Source organism: Tachypleus tridentatus, chromosome 2 (assembly GCF_004210375.1).
Source record: "Tachypleus tridentatus isolate NWPU-2018 chromosome 2, ASM421037v1, whole genome shotgun sequence".
In the NCBI taxonomy this organism is placed as follows: domain Eukaryota; kingdom Metazoa; phylum Arthropoda; class Merostomata; order Xiphosura; family Limulidae; genus Tachypleus; species Tachypleus tridentatus.
This window is the reverse complement of record NC_134826.1, coordinates 145,742,996-145,750,297: the sequence shown is the minus strand read 5'-3', so window position 1 is coordinate 145,750,297 and position 7,302 is coordinate 145,742,996. Positions and strand designations below refer to the sequence as shown.

The following is a 7,302-nucleotide window of genomic DNA, read 5'->3' as shown; positions in this document are numbered from 1 at the left end:
CATTATTACTAGGTAAACTTCACATTGAGCTCTGCATATCATCTTTTTCTCTGTAAAGTTTGAATGTCTAAATCCAATGTGTCAGATGAGCTGCTTTTCTCTGCTAGTGAATACTCCCTAAGAAAAAAAAGGTGTAATAATTTTTTTATATAGAATATTTACACTACTGCAAGCAAACTGTTACAGAGGTGTTTGGGTAACAGTGAATAAACAAAGTTGTTTTTTTTATTCATGTAAACAAATCAGACGTAAGTTTAACCAGATAAATTTAGGTATGAAGTTAACAGGTATTTACAACTTTAGACCTCATCAATTAACCTTTAAGATTAGTTCCCAATCTAGTTTTGTGTAGGTGCAAGTCTGTAAATCTTGTAAGTCATTATATTAGTATTCTAAAAACAGTAATCAAGGAGCCAGCTTAAGTTAAATGAAAATAATTGCCTTTCTTTTTACCATGAAATTAAGATTCTGTTTAAAAGACATCTATGACACTATCAATACATTTTTATAACCAGGCTTAAGTAACTATTCCACTGATGTTAAAAAAGAAGTTACTTATTAATTCCTGATTTGTAGCATTAACCCAAACACAGCTATTGAAGTACAACCCTGTCAACCTTTTAAAGCACATTTCTCGAACATCAATACGCCAAACTTTTGTTTTGAGGTTCATGTGACGGTGTTGTCAACAGACTACTGGTATGTAGTGTTGAGTATTTATTTTCAAGCTACAAATATAATGGTTCAAACTAGTTTAACAAAATATTTTTAAATATCCAAGATAAACATATTCTTTATATAAAAAGTAAAAAACATCAGGATGACTTACAAAGGGTGTAAGGGATAAAATTACAGAAAAACAAGAACAGTTTAAAACATTTTAACTGAATGGTATGATAGGATATTTAGAAGATTATAGAATACTGAGAAAGTTGGTGAAACAAGAGATTATGATATAAAGAAGGATCTGTGAAATGTAAAAACATTAACAATAAGAATTTCTTTAAGTACATTAAGGATGAAGAAAATGTTAGGTTGGGAATACCCTCCATTAATGTTATCATGCATTTTCAAGTCTTCCTGTTTGAGAGGGTAGGACCTTAGATGGATGATAAAGGAAGGCTTTGACTGATGACCGAGATGAATGATTATTAATTTCTTCAGTTTTTTTTTTTACTAATGATGATGTTAGCATTGTTCCTCATCAGTTGACAGATTGAAACAAGATGAGCACCTGAGTTCTGAGTTGGTTAAGAAACATTAAGGACATTTAAAGAATGATACAACTCTTGACCCAGGAGCTTAAGAAATGGTCAAGTGGGTCGCTTGCTACTTCCTTCCCTAAGTTCTTAATTATCAGGTAGAAACAAGAGGATGGGGAGTTAGCTACTGTTTACTCTTAAACAGCAGGAACATTGTCAGTAGCAGGATCAGTTGATGATAACCACTGTTTAAAGGTTAAAGGAGGTAATAAAACCTGTTCCAGTAATTATAGCCGTATTTTTCTTACATCAACTGTGGGAAAAGTTTTAGAAAGATTGGTGAAAGATGCTTTGCAAAGTTATTCAATAAAGTTTAGAACTTTAATGTATAGCCAACATAGTTTCACCGAGGATAAATCTTGTCTTACAAGTCTTTTGATAGGTTACTGCTCACACACAAGGGTAAGAGTGTAAATTTGATGTGTCTTGAGACTGATAAAGTTTGAGGATGATAAAGATTTGTGACAAGGTGCTATATAAAATGCTTTCAAAAATAAATCTCCACAAGTGTGGGGAATAAGTTAGCTAACTGTATAGAAAAGTGACTGAATGGAAGAAAGCAGAGGGTTGTTATAAATGAAATTCAGTCAAACTGGATTAATGATACAAGTGGGGTACCTCAGGGCACAGTCTTAGGACATTTGCTCTGTTTGGTTTACGTCAATGACAGATGAAGGAATGGTCAATAATTTAGTTAAATTTGCTGATCATATTAAAGTCTTGGGTGTTGCTGGCTGTGAAGAAGATGCTGTTGATGTAGATTATTTAGTGAGTTGGACAAATGGCAAATGGGTTTTAACTATAACAAATGCAAGACATTGCATGTGGGTTATCATAGTTTGAATTCTAATTTGGATGGGGATAACCTTAACAGTGTTATGAAAAAAAAGGATTTTGGAGTAATGGTTGATAAATCTCTTTAGCCATCCAAGCAGTGTGTTGTTGCTAGTGGTAGGGAAATTGGGATTTTAGGTTGTGTCCACAGAAATATTGAATACAAATCTAAAGAGGTTATAATTTCATTGTATAGGTCACTGGTTAGGTTACATTTGCAGTATTGTGTCCAGTCTTTGGCTCCTTACCATAGGAAGTACATGGAATTTTTGGAAGGGTTCAGAGGAGGGCTATTAAAATGGGGATGTGTATGGAAGAATTGTCATGCAAGAAGAGGATGAAATCTCTCAAACTGTTTTATCTTAAAAAACAAAAGAGGAATTAGAAAGGTTCTGACTTAAGATACAGCATCTTTTGTCATACCTAATAGTCAGAATGGTTGGATCAGGGGGCACAAATATAAATTTCGACAGGGTAGGAGCCATCTTCAGTTAAGGCAGTTTTATTTTTCTAAGAGGGTTATTGGCCTATGAAATGGATTGCCTTTGATGTAGTGAAAAGAGTATATTTAAGTGATGATTTTGAGGTTCTTTTGTGTTTGTTTTTTGTTTAATAGTTTCATTTTAGCAGTTGGGACTGCTTAGATGAATGAATAGGTCCCTTGTTGTTGTTAAATGTTACATAAACTATACTTGGATCAATGTCAAAGTATATCTAATTGAATAAGGACAATCCAAAGAAAGACAGAGGGAGTAATTTTAATAGACATTTTCAACCATTTAATTTTCTTTGTTCTTTTTGAATATCTTACTTGACACATGAATTTGTCAATTGTTTTATAGGTTAATTTTTATCATATTTCGAATTACCTCAATAATTCTTTTAAAGGAATTTTTTTTTTATATTTAGTTATATGCAATGAGTTTTCTTACAAAGTACAACATTTTGAAACATTGACTATTCTATCATCAAGAAATGCATGCAATTAAATACATTTTTTGTTTTTAATTGTACCACAAAAACACAAAAATGATAAGGCGTTCTTGTCAACTGTTTACCTCAGATCATGTGAGGGGCTATTCACTGAGAAATCAGAGTCATCGGAGTCATCAGATGGCCACATTTCACCTGCAAAACTGAAAAGGATGGGCTTGTTTGGGTCTTGCTTCATCCCCAGGATCCCTTTCTGCAACTTTTTCTTGCTCATGCTTAATAATGGCAGTTACTAGAAGGGCCTATATTACACAGTACCTAGTAAGTAAAAGAAAACTTCAAATGTTACAGAATGCTTGTTATAATAACACATCATGCAAGTTTGTTTACTTTAGTACTGAATACACTGAACTGCCTGCCATGTCCACTGTGGAAAAAAACAGCTTGTATTTGAGCATTACAGTCCATAAACTTTCAGCACACCAATCAAGGGACTTTCTTCTTCCATTGTGTCAAAAGACAGCCAAATAGACAAGACATAATATTACAGTATACTAAAATAATGAGATACAAACAATATTAAAAAACAACAAAAAACTGATGACATATTCAGTTAACACGGGGATCAGTGAACTTTAAATAATGGATACCTCTCACTAATCCATTAAAGGTTAGTTAATTCAAGTCCTAATGGGGAAAAGAAACCTTGGATGAGTGAATAACATACCAGCCTTTTTAAAAGAAATATCATGGTTGAATTCTGACACCTAACACCACAAAGATCAGTGAAAACAAATCTAAGCTGGCCCCATAAAATAAAGATGTACTTGGGTAGGGATTATGTGTGAAAACAGATCTAAGCTGGGCCCAAACAATAAAGATATACCTGGGTTAGGATTATGTGTGAAAACAGATCTAAGCTGGACCCAAGAAATAAAGATATACCTGGGTAGGGATTATGTGTGAAAACAGATCTAAGATTGGCCCAAACAATAAAGATATACCTGGGTAGGGATTATGTGTCTTTAATAGATAATGATGACTTAAATCTTTAAGGTTTCAAATGCAGTAGATTCATAAGCAGTCCATGGACGAACTACTAGAAAGATTTTAATGATGGAAGATTTATCTTATAGGACTAGGTTAAGGTCTCTTATTTTTTCTCGAGAAAAGCAGGGTTAAAGGTGATCTTATTTAAGTTTGCAGGATTATATGGGAGATTGACAGAAAAAAGGTCTCCAATTACTTTGTGCTGTACTCTGACTATGGAAGAATGAAAAGACAGGCTTGTCTGCTGTTAAGCTAGTTTTATTTTTCTAAGAAAGTGATTGAATTATGGAATGAGTTGCTTTCAAAAATAGTAAACATCAGTAATTTACAGGAGTTTACAAAAAAGGAACTGAGTGGTTTTAAAAATACAGGTTGGGTTTGAATTTTGACTCTTCTGAAGGTCAAAGGTACAAGAACAACCTAGAAGTACAAAACACATTGTTTCTCTTTTAAGATTCAGTGTATGCTAAACATGATGGGGTTTGCCCAGCACAGCCTGAGTCATGCCATGAGGAGAACAGATGTATTCTTGCTTCAAATTTTTAGTGACACAGATTTCAGGACAAGGGACTTGTTGGTCCATCTAAGCTGTCCAACTTGCTAATTTGTCTTCAACAGGAAATACACACAAAAATATTTTAGCAAATTTAGCTAATGGTCTCAAGCAACTGAAAAAAAAAATCAAAATATTAAGACAGTGTCAAAAACAACATGTTTTGACCACTATTAGAGGATATAAAACTAACTGAATGTTGCAAGTTACTTTTCTCATTGTAAATACATAAAAAGTTGTATTTTAAGACTCAGTTACATAATATGATATGGAAAGCTTTGTGCATCCATAACTATTCTAGATAGAGACTAAATGTCATCTATAATATTAAATCCACTGTTCAAATTGTTTCATCATTCTAATTTTCCATACGTACATTACATAACCAAATGTGATTTGGTCAACTCGTGAATTTTTATTATAGTACAGTAATAGTTAAAACTTAAATTTAAAAGTAACTAATATTCTGAATATCAGAATTAATATTAATATCAATGATTGAGTTACACGTTATATTTAATATCATTGTCATTGGCTATTGTATATATTAATGCAGTGATAGTGGTATACAGTATAAAAAAGTTGATATGATAATTTATTTTAAAATACCTTATTCTTAACATCATAAACTGTGAAGCAATAACAGAAAATAAATTAATGTGAAATACGTACACCAAGCTAAGCTTATGTACAAGCAGTTACTTTAAAAACAACAACTTTTTCATACAACAGAAAAACGACAGGCTTTTTTTCATTCTCTAATCCAGCATTTTTCAGCCACTGTCATAACTTAAATTGGAAGCTTTGGTTGCTCTGGCGTCCGTGTATAAGTACTTGCGGCGCCACCTACAAAAAACCACCCTAAAGCAACCGTTAATAAAATGAAAATGTTCTTATAAACACAATACATTAATAAACTAAATTCTATTTCGTTAACAATGTTTTTCCTCAGATAGATAATTACCCAAACTAATACTGCTTATTTTTTAAACACAAAACAATTTATTTAATGCATGGGCTTTTAACCAAGTTACATGGCACAGATGCACAAAGATTTCATCTGCAGTGTGTGTAGTAGATGAAAAAAATATGATAAAGAATAAACTAGAATGTTTATTACATATCAATATACTAAAATACAATATACTAAAATAAATGAATACAGAAATAATATGCAAAGTATGTACACTTACCTAATGCTGGTATGAGGCTTTCCTCTCTTTCTAGCGTTAAATCCACCAGTAGATCCTTCAGTGCGACAGTGGTCTTCCAATTGACCATTTGACGGTTCTTAACATGTCCAACACTTTGGTTAAGAGTTTCTTGGTGTCAACAAGCTTGATCTGCAAGTGTCACACCTCATTCTCATAGCACTTCACTGCAGCAAGTCTTCCAATATTCAGTCAACAAACCACTAAGTCACTTCTGCTGCACTGAATGCAACTGGTTTGAACAATCCTACATTACATGTACGGACACTGCCTAGGCCCATTGAATCTGACTCGTAACCATTTGTATTAGTTACAGTTTACAAACTAGTAACTTCTAATATATTAAGAGTATTTTCACAACATTTGCTAGACTTTCAGGCTTTTGCACACGAAAAATTATATTTTTAATGACGTATTTTTAATTAATATTTGTTCACGAAATTTCCGATCCTTTTTTAACCAGTACAAGAGCAAAGTGGCTTTCATTTTGAGGTTAAACATACTTTTCTTTGTCTCAAAAATCTCGTATTTGACTTGTATAACCTCTTAGATAAATATACAACTTTTTTCAGTAAAACTTTATAATCTTTTTGTTGTTACGTTTAATACTTGATTCTTCAGCCTGTAAAAAAACTCATCAAATATAATTAAAAGAAAAATAGTAAAACCGGAAATAAAATGAGCAGCTGTGTCCTTTTTTCTTCATTATTAATCAAGTGGTTTTAAAGTACGTACCCTGAGAGTTTCAACTGTTAAACATATCCCATAAATTGTCTGTGTTTATTTTACTTTCAACATCTAAGGTAAATAAAACTCAAATCACTGACCGTTTGAGCCCTTCTTTGAGAAGCACGCCGTAATACGTACAACACCCTAGACTAGAGAGGAAGAAATCACGTGCAAAGCAGAGAAGTGTTATTCACACAAGCCCTTGTATCAAAAACACAATATTAGACTAAGCGGCTTATGTTTCCTACAATACCTACAAAAGAAATTTCCGAGGGTAATAAAATTGTAATTAGAATGTGTGAAAACATTTATTATATGGTTTGAAATTGTGCTGGTCCAATACATATTGTAGGTTCTGAGCCTCGCTGATTGATTTATATCGCAGGTGTTTCCGTAGCACTGCAGACCTATTTCATGTCTGTCGAATTTCGCAGCATATTTGTGTGAAGGTGTCATTTGGGCACTTACTCATAAAATTTACTACCCTCTTGTTTTAAAGTTGTCAAGTTTTAAACGTGGTATAATGTGGTTTTTAAATTTACCTCAGTTTAGACAATTAGAATAACATAAATGCAATAGGCGTAACTATGTATTGGCGTATCAAGGTATATTATTTTGGCTACCGTACGTTAAATATGTGTATAAATATACATATTATTATTTACTCATTAATGTTTAAATTTTAGTTATATTTCTTAAAACATATAGGTCCGGCATGGCCAGGTGGGTT

General features: G+C 32.6%; 1 protein-coding gene and 1 long non-coding RNA gene across 6 annotated transcripts in view; one reads left to right on the top strand and one right to left on the bottom strand.

Annotated features, from left to right (window-relative positions):
* The window catches only part of LOC143245306 (uncharacterized), a 355,844-nt gene that overhangs the window by 36,483 nt on the left and 312,059 nt on the right, over positions 1-7,302 (top strand). The gene's annotated exons all lie outside the window — the stretch shown is intronic.
* Positions 26-5,472, bottom strand: LOC143236701 (uncharacterized). Of its 3 annotated transcripts, none has more exons than XR_013019683.1 (3): positions 5,360-5,472; positions 3,155-3,347; positions 26-117 (listed from the first exon to the last, which is right to left on the bottom strand). It is a non-coding gene; the product is annotated as an uncharacterized LOC143236701 (long non-coding RNA). The 3 variants fall into 3 exon arrangements; XR_013019672.1 differs by having other exon boundaries at positions 5,242-5,466; XR_013019662.1 differs by having other exon boundaries at positions 5,305-5,466.